Raw genomic sequence first — 16,397 nt, 5'->3', positions numbered from 1 at the left:
AGTAAGGCAATTGATATCAGTCACATTAACTCTTCAGGTCTGGGGATCAGAGACTAAGAGAAAGTGAATAAAAGATGATGGTAGATCTGTCTGTCCATCTATTCATCCTTCCTACCTTTCCTGTCTCCTTTACTTCTGTTTTCCCCTGTGGAAGGAACAGGTATGTTTTCCCATTACAGCTCCTGATGTGTTTCTTTGGAAATAAAATCCACAGAACTCGGCAAAAACAAACTAGTATAGAACAAGAGCAGATTTATTGAATGATGAGTTGGTGGTTCTGTGTATGTGCTTTCTTCTGGCACTCACTGGATATTTAATCTTTGCCATAGACATTCAGACGTTACCTCTGGCACAGCTCAAGTGAAGTTCCAGTCCCTGAGAGATGAGGACATCTGGGAGACTTGATAATTCACAGAAAATCCACTGGTCACATTGTCAAAGACAATGAAGTGATTTTTGACAGCAAGGCTCATTTTCTACGCAGCTCAGACTATTTTATTTAGGTTCTTTAAAAAATGTTCCCCCAGCTCACTACAAGCACAGCAAGCAATTATGGTATCCCCAAGTGCTCCTGAATCTCAGTTTTACTGAATAATGAATTGTTTACTCTGCAGTTAAATAGAATTTAAGACCACAAATTCTGGTGATCTAAAATCAGTTTGTTACAACACATCAGGAATTTTTATTAGAGAGTTTTCTCATTTTTATGGAAAATTGTGAGTTTCTCAAAAGTACATTTGGACTGGAAAAATCGGTTTTGCCATCTGAAAATTTTGAATAATTCTGTTTTAGCTGAAAATTTTAGAGGAAAATATTTCAAATAGAAGCCTTAAGGAATATTTTAGTCTGTGTGGAATTCTAGAATTTCAACTCTTCAGTGTCTACACCAGAAAAAAAAAAATCCTAAGTGTAGGAATTTTGTGTGTTTTATGAATTCTATTTTTAAAACAGCTATCATTCTTGTGTTTCTTGTATATATGGTTTTAACTCTGTGTTTCTAAACCACGTAACACATTTAAGTGTTGCATTTAAGCAACACTCCCACTGATTTCACATATTGAGGATATCAATGTATTGAAAAAATCTTCCTTTGGTTACTTCCTTTGTCACTAACTGAACCTGACTGACTTCAGTGACAGAAATACTCCCACCAGTCATATACAATCACTAACACTATACGATAAAACACAGTTAGACCCTTTCTGACTAACACCTAATAGTTATCCATGAGAAGTTAACTGTATTTTTGTCCACCCTTGTTTCTAAGCCTACAAAACAGTATCTAGAGCAGAAGGGTGATACATCAGGATTAGAGAAATTTATTTTCTTTATTCTACTGGTATTATTAGCCTATTGCTACATAAAGAAAATTGCTGGTTTCCCTTTTTATCCAAAATGGGAATACAAGGTATATGGCAAGATGTTGTGTTCCTGCAAGTTACCAGAACCCTCATAGTCTGTTAACCAGGGCTACATTTAAACAAGGTTTTGTTAACAAGACACTAACAAGGAATAGCAGTTTTATAAGCTATCCTCCCCAGCCAATTACATATAGCAGCTTTAGCACAGAAAATGACATAGATTGGTGAGTGGGAGTTTACGTTTCCATTAAAGGTTTAAAAGGGTTCACTAGTCCAAGCTGGTATTTCTTTGAAAATGTCTCAATTATAGAGCAAACTCAGAAGATCAGTTATTAGTAAATGTCTTGAGAAATTAAAACAAAACTGTGAAATTATAACTGTACTGCTAGGTGTAAAGAAGCCCTTTGGATGCAACTTGCTGGATGATAGAGTTATGACAATTTGCTTTTAAGTTTCTTGATAATTTACCTTTGCCCTTGAAAGTCTCAGTTCCTGGAGTCACGGGTTTACACAAACTTCACAGCTGTCATGGATAAAGAGAAAATTTCTAGTCCTTGAGTTTGGAGAATGGGGGAGTTGGAGACTATAAACTGTAATATGTCAAGCAGCAGAAGGCAAAATGAAAGACTCAAACATATTTTATTTACATCCTAATATATAGCATTTCATACATTTCAAAATAATATGCATTTATTTTTTTTTTTTAATTCCATCAGGACTCTCGCAGCTGTCACGAGTCTGGAGTGGCAGGTGGTATTTTAGAGCCTGGAAGAAAGCACAGGCTACAACAGGCATGTTTAAAACAGGCATGGCCAGCCTCTAGCAATATGTGCTGGCTCTATGTCCCTGTATACATTACTAGTATTTCACTACAAAACAGAGGATTCAGCTGAGTGGTGCTCTAGCTCTTCGAGGGGAACACCAAGTTGATTATTCAAACAATTATGCCCTCAGATATGCGTGCTGAATTCCCTTTGTGCTGAATGCATATTTAAGGCCCTGAGCACATGGGAATTTTGAGGTTAAATTGCCATAAATATTTATGGATACAAGTAATAAAGGTAGCCTTTCAGATCTTAAATTTCATTCAGGTGGTGACTCCAAAAGGATATTGCATTTGAAAGCTGGAATTTGATAAAAGTGTATTTTCTCCCATCTTTTACCTCTCTTGTCTCTATTGATTGTGAGCTGTTTGCTGTAGGGGCTGTCTTTTATTAAATAAATGTACAGTGCCTAGCACAATAAAGCCCTCACTTTTTTCTCGAGTCTCTAAACACCATTGCAATGCAAATAAATGAGTTCAACATCATTCATTTCTACAGTGAGGAAGGCTAGTTCCCTTTGCTGCAGGAATTACTGAGGGATATTTATATGAACTAAACAGACACAAGAGTTCCTCTTGGTCTAAAATATATGTGTGTGTGTGTGTGCTTGTGTGTATTTGGAATAGGACTTGTGATAGCACAAGATAATTTTTCTACTTGGCTGAGGAAACATAGGAGAAGCAGTAGCACTGGATGGTCAAATGAACGTACCCAGAGTGAAGACGTTCAGGCTCTAAGGAGATTTCAGATTGGGTTGAGTACTTTAAGCCTAATGCTGCCTGCTGAAAAACAACTCTGTCTGGAACCCCACCTCAGACTAAAAAAAGAAAACATGTGAATGGTCTCATATCTCAGCATTGTAGATGTTCCATCTACTTGCAACTATATGTAACAGATTGCTGACGGGTAAATTCAGAGTTGTCTTTGACTCATACAAAGTCCTCAGGTGTGTCACTTGGACCATTCCTGAGATGGCTCAATAGGTTTGTGATATTTATAAGCAGAATTCATACAGTTGTCCTCAAAACACATTCTTTCTCCTCCTCAGTTATTACCTGAACTGCCTGGTATCAAACAGGCTAAATCCATCCTACTGAAAGAGCTATAGATTGCTTTTCAACAGTACATTTTGCATGTGCTGCCTGCCAGAGGTGCTGCTGGTGTTACTTACTACTGTATACACATACTAGTTTCTTTTTATGTTTTTAATGTGGCATTGAGCTATGGTGTTAGCTGATGAAAAAAATCCAGTGCATTATTGCTTAAGAAAAAGATAATAGAGTTTGATATGTGAGAATTAGAAACGACGTCTTTTTTGCAGTGATCCTTTGTCACTTTTCTGCCTTTTCTTTAAATGGCTAGCAGCAAGTGAGAAATTATTGACTGCGGGTTTATTACAAGTTGTGGTCTGGGGAGAGGTTCCCGTATTAATTCAGGTTCTTTTATTCCAAAGCTCTTACAACTGATTTGGTTCCTTTGAGCAATTTGTTGCCATCTGAATTAAACAGTTTGTTTAATCCTGGTGAGAGAGGAGGAGTAACATATGAGGTCATGGCAGAATGCTTGCAACAGCAAGCAAAGTCTGGTCAGAGCCACATGATCCGAGCTCTGTTTTGGGCTATGACACTGACCTAACTCATCATACCACATAAGCGCTCTCTTCTTCTATTGCCCCTGTAGAAGATGAAAATAATAGACTACTTCAATGAGGCACAGCCCATCAACCGTACTAGTAAATGCAACTTTCCCCAAGACTTGGGGATGCATTAATATGCAGAACTGTCAACTAAAACTGCTAATTCTGTCATGTTAGAAGGAAATTTATAGAGCCATAAAAAGTAAAGCTGGAAAAGATAACAAAAGGTCCTCTAGTCTCTTCTGCTTTCCTGAGGATGGATTAATATCTACTTAAACTGTTCCTGACAGGTGTTTGTCTAGGCTATTCTTAAAATGGTGGGGGATACAGACACGGCGGTCTTCTTATACAGTTTGTTTAGGATCTTGCTTAGATTTTGCATTTTAGAATTTTTCCTAATATTGAGACTTAACTTGTCCTTCCTGCAATTTAATCCTCTTTCTTCTCATCCTGTGTAGAGCTGCCAGAAGTTATTTACGCTGTGCGATACCGCGTATGGAGATTGCATGTGGGAAAATAACACCATTTTGCAAAACCAAGTGGAGGCACGTGGGTACTCAGGAATGTTTTACTGTAGACTACTGCTTTAATTGTAGTCTTGTTTGTGAAAAAAGATATATAAAAAATGGTAATTTAGGGCCAGTGCAAGGGCTGCTGAAATCCGTGGAGATGTTTTACACTGACTTTCCTTTTGCTTTGCAGCTGAAAAATGAATTAATTTTCAAAGTAAGAAGTGATTTAATCCTCTATCCTGCCATGAGAGTGTACCTGTACCATTTCACTTGGGAATTATGTCTGGTGTTTTCTAGTTGCTTTTTCGAACAGAATTGGCCTTACTTTTCATCAAAGGGAGAAGAAGGTCTTCCATGGATTTTAACCAAAATCAATACTTTACTTTGCCATTAATTCGGCTGAAATCAATAGTTCATTTCTGAATTAAAATGTTATTTGTCATGAAAATGTACCTCTGGTTGTATATAGTGGGCCTACTTTTTATGGCCCTTGGGTTTCATGCAAATATAACATCACTGACCTTTTTCGCTATTTACAGTGTGTAAGTGAGCAAAGATCTGTCGCACTCCTCCTCATCCCTGTCCTTGATAATCCCAGATGCTGGGTGCACTTTACAGGGAACAAATGAGCAGAGAAGTCAAATGCAAAGGCCACACATATAGGTATTCTTTTTCTGACCATGCTGACTTAAAATAAAATAATCTGTGGCCCAAACAACATTTTTTGCACTTAGCCACTTATGGGAAGTATGTGTGTGGTCATTTGACATGTATCCTGTTCTCTCACAGCTAGAGTTTCAATATCAAAGTGTAGGACTAGAAACAAACCTGAACAAATCAGCAGTACCAGTTGATGCACTGGTGTATTCTGCTCCCCCACGGCAGAGGTGCAAGGTATGCAAAGAGATCTCGCCACCTGACATGACCTCAGCACAGCTTGGACAAGCTCAGTTTCAGGTGAGTGTTGTTGGTACTGCCGTGACTGACCTCAACTGCCACAGACCACGGCATTTTTGGTTCCCATCTCCCTCTGCTAACTTGCAGGGAGCACAGGGAATGTATCCAGGGGATTGCTTCCCAAATGTTCATGCCAGGGGCAGGGTGTGGACAGCTGCTTCTGTGCTGTGCTTCACAATTCTTTCCAGGAAACTCTATCCCTCAATCTTCTGCCACAGTAAGTTGTTGATCCTACCCTCTGATCTGCCCCTCACTCAAAATGACATGCCCGTGTTGTTATGTCAGTGTGTGAGATGAGTAAGTAAGTGCATCACAACCCCCAAACCAAACCTCCTGTGATGTTGAAGAGGGAGAGCAAGTATTTAGAAACTCAGTACCCAAAATTATTTTTCACTGACCCAATGTTAAATGACCTTGAAAACATTCTTTCATCCAAACAGGAGGATATCTGATCCCTTGAGGAGAAGTCACAGGTCTTTCATGATCTGTCTTCTTCCTTCTCTAGCACATGCACAAAGAAAGTTAACTTTTTACCTCAAATTATCAGAATCTCTACATAAAATTGCCAATGGTAGAATCAATTATCCACTTGAAGAAACTCAACTAAAAAATATGAGGTTGACAAATCAAAATATGGCAACAAAAAGACTTTCAGTCAGTTGCCCTGGAGTAACAAACACAAAACTATGTAGAGGTCACTCTTTGAATCCATCCTGCAAAAAGTACATACGTAATGTCCGTCTTTTGGGACTGTGGTGCTCCTTGATAGCTCCAGTTGTGTTAGGAAAGGTCATTTCAAAAAGACCACTGCATCTGGAGGGCCCAGAGAGCAGTCTTTACCAGTTTTGCGGGACCGTTCAATTGAATGTGTTTTATCCTTTGTCTCTGGGCTAAGATCTCTTTTCTAAACATTTGCAATGATCTGCCAAAAGGGATGAGCGGGTGACAAGTGAAACGTACAGATCAGCATCTTTAGTAGGGTCTGTGGAGAGGAATTTATACTACCACGCAAAAGAATGAGTGAAGAGATGACATAGATAAAGATTCACTGGCGGAAGCTGCCACTGGCACCTTTCCACCATCACTAATTTACCCTTACTCTAAACTCTCTAAAACAGTAGCTAGTTAATCAGTGCATGATGTCTGGAGGGTGCCAAGGAGTGCTAGCAGCTGGAAGGAGCTGCAAATTGTGATAGTTTTTCTTAGTCAAGTCAAAGTTTGGACTCCCTTGAACTCCCTGCCCCATATCCCACCCTTGTCATGTGCTCTCTTTGCAACGTGTAGGTTAAAGGCCTTGAGAGTTGCAAAGGTTGCCCCCGGATTGTCTTGTGATAAGTGCTATTGCTGGTACTGAGCACGCATGTCTGGCAGCCTGTTAGCAAAATTTCTGTTTCCTTCCCATGCAGGCATGCTGAATACAGCCACTGCTGCTTCTGCACTCCTTCCCCTTAGGTGTCGTGCTCCCTTCTTGTACCTCAAAATGTTAACAACTGTCGTTCAGGAGCTGCTTAACAATAGTACTACCAAAGCTTCAGATTAGTTTCCAGTATAGCAACTCAGGGAGAAAGAAAAACAAAGGAAGGAGTGGAATATTTGTTCAGGATCAGTGAACAACCACTGACTCTTCCTAGGCATTTAGGTCCAGATTCCCAGAAGGATTTAGCACTAAATTCTGTTAAAATCAATTTGGATTAGGTACTTTTTTTAAAATTCAAGCTTTCGAAAGTAAGCACTCCACAGCAGTGATCAATGTTTTCAGACACCCTAAACTTAAGCAGAGTTGCTGCAGGAAGATGAAGAGGATTATAACTATAGTTATTGTTGGGGGTGTTGCAACAAAGTTATTAATGAAGAAGTTTCTGTCACTGACTGAGTGACGGGTTCTCTCTTGATTTCTTTAATGTCTCATTTGATTGCATATCAGTCCCAAGGAAGTCAAAACACAAAGATCCATCATGGGTATTTTTTCAGAGACATGAAAGGAGAGGGAGAAATAGAAGGGTGGATGTAATCAAAATATTAGACCAGTAAAATGATCCAATTTGTCAGAAGACAAAACATCTCAAACCATGTAACCATCAGATGTTCCTGTTGAGATGCCACATTTCCTGTGACATTGATTTTCCAGGATGCAAATGATGTTAAAAACTTTACATTTCCTTCATTTAGCTCATGAACTTTAAAAAGCCTCATTGCTGTTTTTGGGAAAAGGCTAGGGCTGAATTCCCAGAGCTGCTGTGTTGTTCTGCTGCATATTGAAGCACTGAATAAAAGAAAAATTGGGGAAAAAGCCATGTGTGAACAGGAAAAAGTTGGTAAGGCCTGGGTCATATTTCCATTGCTCTTAGGTGATACTAGGAATATATATGACTGAAAAAGTATTTGTCACACATTAAATTCAGGATTATTAACTACCCTAAACTCTGGAGATTGAAGGGTCCTTGTCTTCTCGCTATTCTGAAGTCCTCAGAGGAAGAGGACTCCCATTTTCTCCTCGGTTCTGACGTACTCTGAATGCTAACTCTAACACAAGGGCTGGATCTGAAAGACAGAGAATATCTGCTCTTCTTCTCCTCCAGTGATAAAGTATTCACAAGATAAGAGGAGACAGCAGAATACGTTCATCTTGTCAAACGACACTTTAACTGGAGTACAACTTCTTAACTGCTGTGTTTGTGCAAATTTAGCATATAGAGTGATACTGGCAAGCACCCCTGGAAATTTTCTGAGATCTAACATGTACAACATATCTTTCTCCTCCCAACATGTTCTTATGCAATCTCTCTGCAGTAAGAAGCAGAACAAATCTATTTCAACAGCATGGCTGGGGTCTTTAATTTACTACACTGATGGCTAGAGGTGGCAGAAGTCATCATCAGCCTGCTTTTGTTCCATGCAAAACAATGTGAGCACCACCCTGCAAAAGGTCACTGGATCATTGTTGAAGAGACATTTGAAGAAGGGGGTGGGTGGGGGATGGGAATGGACCTATGGCATGGAGCTTTGGCTACTTACACAAGACAAATCTACTGAAATTGCTATGAACATATTTGCACAGATTTGTTCTTCTTTATACTGTTTATATCCTAATTCATTTACAGCCTGTATCCCTAAAGTCATCATGATCACCTTGTGGTATTTTCTACCTTCCTCTTTACCAGCATAGACAGCAACACATGCAAATTAAATATAATGGCACAATATTTCAGACAAAACTTCAGATGAGAGTCAGTGAATACATGTAACCTATTGCCACTGCATAAGCCTTTATTCCCTCAGGCAATTCCATAAATATCAGCCTATTTATTTCTCATTTAGCCCAATGTCACTGAAAGTGAATCAGACCCTTAATGTTGTTCCTTATATTTATTTATGCTGACCACTACACTTATCAGTCTCACTTTCACAGAAAGACAGGATCTTTCTTACTGCTGGAGCTATAACACGAGGAAGGCTGAGTCAGGAGGACACGTTATTAGAAAGACTTGGCATCCATATGACCTGCTTCTTGAGATGGATCCCATGGCATCTGTAAACCTTGTGTGTCTGTAGAACACTGTATAGTAGATTGACACACCACGTTAATTAAGGCATATAGTCTGCGTGGTCTCTTGATACAAGCCACTTTATGCAATTGTTTAGAAGAGAAAAAAGACAAACGCAGCCAGTCAATTGGATGAAATCAGAGCAGTTAATTATTTATTATCAAATGTATAATGTGGACAGCCCAGCAAACTTACACAGCAGCAGCAAACAACATGCCAAACAGAAACAGACCCCTAAGTGCTTATGGTCAAAAGGTATCAGTGTCCTGTCTGCAGCATGAAAGCAGACTGCTGCTTCTTTTTTAGATTTAATTGAAAAAAAGCAAAGCTCTTGGGTCAGAACTCCACAGCATAGATTACAACCCAGACTACCTGTATACATGACAGCAAATGTGTTTTCTCCCTAATGGGTTTCAGACTCTGCTTAGCGCAGCCTTTTATAAGAGGCAGAGAGAGCTGTACTTTGACAGCTTTGGCCTAAGAGTTTCAGAAGGTAAAGTGTTGCTGAAGAAATAAGATGTTAAATATAATGCTCTACAGTCCTTAATAGGGTTCAAAAAGCAAGTGTTGTATAAGGAAAGGGCTACAAACCTTGAGAAGCCATATGCCTGAAAACTAAGACTGTAATGTCAGCGGCTGTTGTTGCTGAGGACTGTTTTTTGGTAGAGATGTGTGGAGATGCCAAGCTTGAATAACCTGGGTGATACAGAGCAACAGGGTAGAGAAACACTTGCTTCAGCAAGACACACCAGCTTTTGAACTGGTTTCAGACAAAAACTCAGTAAATCCTGTATACTACACACAAACATAGACACGTACACACATTCAGAATATTGATATCTCTGTCTATATCTGTATATATCGATAGCTACCTCCGTCATATATCCACCATATAACCATCTTCCCAGTTAATACCCTATTTTCTCACAAAGTCTCTAAAAAAGGAATGAAATATCTTGGAAATCTGTCAGTCTTTTGCTTTATTTATTCACACATACAGCATTTCCCATGCTTTAAACTCATTGATTCGAAAGATAGGAGCACTTCTTCCCTTCTGATAATTTATTAAAATGGTTCCTCAAATTCTTGCAGCATTTTACTTCTCTTTGTAACAAGATACTGACATGACAGGAGGTTTTATTTCTTAAAGGCAATCTGAAAAGATGCTGTCTCCCTAAGCAAATAAACAATCTTTGTTCAATGACTACTCTAAAAGAAAGTAAAAATCAAAGGGGTGGACCAGGCCTGCTGGCTTAAGGATTGTTCCTACAAAGAGCCATTTCCCTAAGTAGGGTTACGCAGTGGTTCTGCAGGTTTTCCCCTTTCCTCTGACTCTTTCTTCAGCACAATTTGTCAGACACTTTGGCTGTGGCTGAGGTTTCAGGGAGGTGGGTCATATTACAGTTAGCTCATTTATTCAGAACAATATCTTAGTCTTTTGTTCAGCTTTAATAAAATACAATTATTACAGTGTCTCTCCTTGTGATTAATTCAGACGATGTTTACAGACAAGGCGCTCTGCAGATCGCCGGTGTTATTGCTGTCCAATGAATTAAACCACGTGCTTCTGCCAGTTGTAATTACAGATCCATATCTTTTTTCTCTCTCCTCTTTTTCCTTCGAGTTTGTCTGTATTAGCCCAAAGAGATTCCTAATGGTGTGGTGTTGTCTATGCTTGCAGAAAAATTGTCTCCAGCATCAGTTCAGCTGTGCTATGAACTGAATTCAAGCAGCTTATTTGCAGTGCATAACAATTACAGTATTATTGAATCTATGAATGCATGAACAATGGCACATTTTATACTAGAAGATGGCATTCCTTGTATTAAATGCATTTTAAGTATACTCCTTTATATAGCTCTGTGTCCTGTAACAGACTGAGCTTATTGATGGTGATAACTGCTCATAACAGATTATTCTCCCCAGACTCATTTGGGTGGTGGTGGAGAATACAGGTAAGAACAGACTTCACAAGATCTGCTCATGTGAGTAAAGACTTTCTCCAAAGAGTCAGCCAGAAAACCTCTCTCTCTGAAAGAGATTTGATGCAAGGTTTGCTAGGTGAAATTTTCTAGCTGTCAGAAGTCAGACGAGAAGGTCAAATTGTATCTTCTTGCCTTTAAATGCAACAATTTGTAATTTGAAAAAGAAGTGGAAACCAATGGAAGCGTACCCATGTGTTACAGTGGGCTCTGAACTAGGTATTCTGCAGTGCTCCACTGTCCCCACTTTTTCTCTCTTCTTTTTCTGAATACCATTTAGGAATCCCATGCTTAGGCCTGACACAGCTGGGTTTTTCCAGGTGAACAGTCTCATATCAGAAGAAAAGGCAGATTCTGACACCAGTAAATTCTTACTAGGGTCTATTTTTAAACATCCCAATGATGCAGAGCCAAAGAAAATAGCCCTGCCATATCATCTCAATGAGCCAACTTTCCACTGTTCTCCAGACTCATACCCCAAAGTATGAGACTGAGAGCTGTTGTCAGTTTTTGCCTTAGGCTACACGTTAGAGGGATCTGCAAGGGGAGGGTGAATGAGCTCTGCTTGTGCTCTGAGCAGGTCAGGCAGAAGCCAGGTACCATGAAAAAAACAGACAGTCATGCTGCCGTGACACTCGTCCTTGAGCTTGTAAGACCAGCTATTCAACAGGGCATAGTAGGTGAAATTCAGGAAATATCCTAGTTTAGCTTTATGGCCTTTGGCTGAAACTGGTTGACACCCAGCATATTCAAAATGTGGGAAAAGGATGATCTCTCTACTTGCAATCAACTGTGTATCCATGCTTTTGGCAACACTCCAGACATAATGCTCGTTAATGTGATTATGGTACTATTTTTTATCTTTGGCTCATCAGGATTTTTTGCTTCTGTGTTTAAGGTTGCCTCCTCCGTTTTATTCAGTCTTAGCTTTCACAAGTATTGCTGCTCTGAAAGTGTGTTGTTTTGCTTTTTACTCTCTGGTAGTTCTGTTCTGAAATGCTACCCCAATTATGCCTCATGAGAGCTGTAGTTCAATTGTCCCATCCACCCGTCCTATTCTCCAGGGTGCACTTTCTGTTTAGAGAACGTCTCCAACCATCAACTGCAAGCTTGTCTTCTTGTGAGGAGAGAAGGTACATAACCATACAGAAACAGGGGAGTATTTTGTGACTAGTGGACAAATTCAAGTTCTTCTTGCTATCTGAATCCCATTTTCCCCAGTCTCTAAAAACTGAGATAACAGCTTTTGTAATTTTTTTTCTTTACTTCCTTAATTGTGTGGTGTCATGCAACTGCAATATGCAAAGTTCAAAACTGCTGTGCATTTCCTCTGTTTCCCTCTATAACTGGCAGACATAAGGTTGCAACAGCAGGTTGAGAATAAGGGGAGAAGCAGGCAATTTAAGAAAAAGAATTTGGATTGCATGCAAATGTCCTTAGGAATATTAAAGTTTCATATACGCATGCTATGTTTGAATTGAGGAGAAAACCCCAGAAACTATGATGTATACCAGCAAAACTCTTTCAAATCAAAGTTATTCAAGGACTCCTTAGAGCATCAATTACTTTCATCATTACAATTTCTTTTTCTTTTTAAACAAACTGCAATTATTTTCCTAAAGTGGCGCCTTGTCCTGTGGCCATCTAGGACAGGAGATGTAGCGCAGGATATCCAGAGAGCCCAGTGCAGCCTGAAATCTGGTTTATAACCTCTCTCTCCTTGTAACTGCAGGGCGAGGACAAACCTGATCAACTGTAATTTTTTTTTATTATTATTTTTGACAATCTCAAGAAAGCAATTTCTATTCAGCTAGCAGCTGACAGTCAAGTACAAGTAAACATGATAGTTGTGGACTTTTATTTCACAGTTAAGCCTTTATTACCGAAGGCACAAGTCTGAATGCATTGCATGCATTAAACACAAGCCAATTCCTTGAGCAGCGATTTGACTGCTCGTAGTCGCTGGTGAGAAACTGGGGCCTGGGAGCTTGGACTTCTGGTTTCTTATTTTCGGATGAATTGCTGCATGACCCTGGGCAGCTTTACTTCACAGTATCTCAGCTTCCCCAGCTGCGAAATGGTGATAAGAATGACAAGATATTATGAGTTGAGGGACAGATTCTGACACCTTTATTCAGAACTGAGTAGTGCAATCGATTTCAGTCTGAGCAAAGGGTAACAACATCTGGCCATTAGTGTTTATAAAGCAACCAGACTCTTGGCTGATGGATTAGATTAGATTTCAGTGCTGAGATGCTACCATGAAGGGTTCTTCAACATGTTTAAAATAGATTAGATAAAGAAAGTGTTTTGAGAGGCTTGGATAAACAAGATGCAGAGAATCTTGATGATGGTGGGAAGAACAGATCCAAGGACAAATAATAAACAGGAAGAGAGGCCCTACCCAGAACAAGACACAAATTATGGTGCTTGTGCGGTTTTTTTCCTTTGATGTTTGAAGAGGAAAAAAAAAATAATAAAGGGGGAAGACATTCTAGGTAAAGTAAAAACATGGTTTGGGTTGTTTTGCTTTACCTCAATATGATTTAAAAAAAAAAAAAGCCTTTTCTTTTTTTCCTTTTTGGAGCTATTTAGCCCTTTTATTTAGTCTTTTATTCTTTCTTAGAGTGTTCTGCTATTTTTAAAAATAGCTCTCCAAAATGAAAATTTGAGAAATTTCTCTTCATAAATTCTAAAAAGAAAGATTTTGGCATTTTTCAAAACTGATGGCATCCAAACTGAATGTTTTATGATCTTTTTTATTTTCATTGAATTTATGCTTAATTTACTATTTTATTCTTTGTGGGAAAAAAATAAAATGCCCTGTTCTTTTCAAGTACCCCTCCCCAAGGGCACGCATACCCTATCAGCAGCCATCTGCTGCCAGGTTCTGGGTTGCTCTCCAAAACCAATTTTAGGGGTTGTGACTCAGGGGTGAGGGGGAAAGAAAAGTGTAGACAACAGTCTGTCTTATTGAGAGAAGACAAAACTGATGAGGTTTTCCACTCATGCTCTGGCCAGCGCAGGGAGCTGCACAGGGGCTGTGGGCCCAGGCGGAAGAGGTGAGAGCCTTTCTCAGCCAGCCCAGACTGAGCCAGTCCAGCCTGTGAATTAAAGCTTAAAGTACCTTTAAGCCAGAGGTATTACTGGGATTGTCATTTCTTCCAGGTCTACACAAGCCAGATCATTCTGTCTGACTGGGTTTTGGGTTTTTCCCAGGATGCTGAAGTCAGGCACATTTTACTGAAGGATATCTACTGTCTTCCTAAAGACTTCAAGTGACAATGAGCTGTGCCTTTCTCTTATATACTCCCCCAGTGTTTAACTAACTTTGCTGCTAGGAAATTTTATCCTGTTTCAGAGCCACACTTGATCCTTTACAGTCACTGGCTCTTCTAGTGATTTTCTCCAAATGCCTAAGTTCATCATGACCATCTGTTTTCCACACAATAGTAATTATGTCGAGTGATTATGTGACCCCTCTGAAAGTCCTTCTACCATGAGACTTGCAAGGGTTTGCATTTGCTTCTCAAAAAGTTGAGGAAGAGAGATGAGCAGGAGGAAAAACAGGACTCACCCGGCACTATGCACTGGCCACTAGAGCTGCACTGCCATGGAGGAGTGCAGCCTTTTGGGGTTCTTGGCCCCTCGCTGTCCTTGCCTGTGCAAAGTGGGGCCCAGAGTAGTTACTTGGTGTTGAATAAGTGGGATGTTTTTTCATTCAATAAAATTCCAGTAAGTTCTTCAGGACCTAGACCTCTAAAGAGAGATGTGACTGCTGCCTAAGCAGCTTGTGTCTATTTCCTAATTTTAAGTGACCAACAAGCATAAATGCAAAGGTGTTTGAACATTGCAACCACTGAGGAAGGTAGTGATCCCTTTTACCATCAGCTGCTGCTCAGCTGCATATCTCCTTTCACTCTTAATTCATTTTTTTTAAAATTCAGTGTGAATGCTTCACCTTCAATTGATCAAAGCCTCACAAACGGTAGGCTAAGCATTTCGTACAGGGAAATGATTATGTTGTGTGGAGGGTGAGAGATTGATAGCTGTTCAAAGGCCACCAAGATCATGCAGGCCTCAATATTTTTCCAAATCCATCAAAAAATATCCCCCTGAAAGCCCTCTGCCATTCAGGGACTGATTTTTCTCGGGTTTGAGGAGGCCTGAACAAGGTTTGCAGGAGTTGCAAGAATGGGCAGGGATGAAACTGATGGAGATGAATTGCTCATAATGGAATGGGCATCCAAAGACCTAATCCCATGATGACAGAGGCTTAAAAGCGGTAGGGGCAGTTTGCAAAAGTGTGACAAACAGGGAATAAGAGCCCAGAATAGAAATGTGTCCTGGAGCTATGCAGTGTATCTCCTGCCAGGCAAGGCTTTGGGACCTATCCTTAGATTGTCAGTGAAGAAGGTCCAGGTCTCCCCAGCTGCCTGTGCCATGGCTCAGGCTCCTCAATGGGAGGAAAACGCTTGCTAGCAGTCAGGGCTTGTGAGCCATAGAGACACATCCTGAAAAAAATCCAATTTCTGCCAGTGGAGCACAGCAATCCCTCTCTGTCTTACCCATACACACCATTCTCCCCAGACTGATCGCCACCAGAGTTAGGGGGAAAAAAAAAAAAAGAGACCTTTTGAAAGACATATTAAAAATGACAGTTTAGCACTTTGCATCCTGGAGGCATGACACAAGCCCCCCTTCATCTTCCAGCCATCTCCCTAAGGAAGACAGTGCTAGCTCCAATTTACAGGTCCAGAAGCAGACACAGATTGGGGTGCAGTGACTTTGTCCAAGCTATGCTCTGAAGATCACACTGGCCTCTGGAAATAAATCTAATGTGCAAACTTTCTCCTCAGATTATCTAATTTTTCATTTTGTCCACAGGAAAAAAAACCATAATGAAATGTTTCAATTAAATTAAGGAAGCGGAGAAAATAACTTCAACCATTTCTTTTACTGTCTTCACTAAGAAAAGAACAGGAAGGATGAAAACCAAGTGACATTTTCTAAACTCCTTTATTTTGATATTTGTCAGAAATATTTTGAAACAAAATAAATGTTTGCTTTAGAAATGTCTCTTGGCTGAAGCAAATACTTTTTTAAATTAAATAGGAGGTTTTTCTTTTTGCCCCTGCCCCTAATAGAAATAGTATTTCCAGTCTCAAAATCTAATTGGCTTTATTTCCATCTAATAGCAGCTTTGTGAACCCAACCTTAAACTTTACTTGGGTCCTAAAAAGGGAGGCCTAAAGTCTCCGGTTAGTCTGTTTCTGGCTTTGCCATTGTTGTTCATTTTCCATGGAGGCCACTCCATTACCACAATGATGGATGCAAATACCAACACCCTGGGACTGACAGTGAATAATAAACATCCTCAGTGCTCATGCTGATCCTTTGAGATGCTCTTGTCTGTTTTGTCCTTGATGTCCATGATTTGCCCTGGTCTTCCACAAAACCACTTCTCTTCCCCACAAGGCCCAGGTGCTGCATCCCAAGCCCAGGGCTCATCTTCACTCTTCACAGTGTTGTTTGTGGGAGCGGGGAGAGAAATCATCTCAGATATGCTATGAAAGGGAA

Source organism: Pygoscelis adeliae, unplaced genomic scaffold (genome assembly GCF_000699105.1).
Source record: "Pygoscelis adeliae isolate BGI_AS28 unplaced genomic scaffold, ASM69910v1 Scaffold233, whole genome shotgun sequence".
Classification (NCBI taxonomy): Eukaryota; Metazoa; Chordata; class Aves; order Sphenisciformes; family Spheniscidae; genus Pygoscelis; species Pygoscelis adeliae.
Note: the sequence above shows the minus strand (reverse complement) of the source record.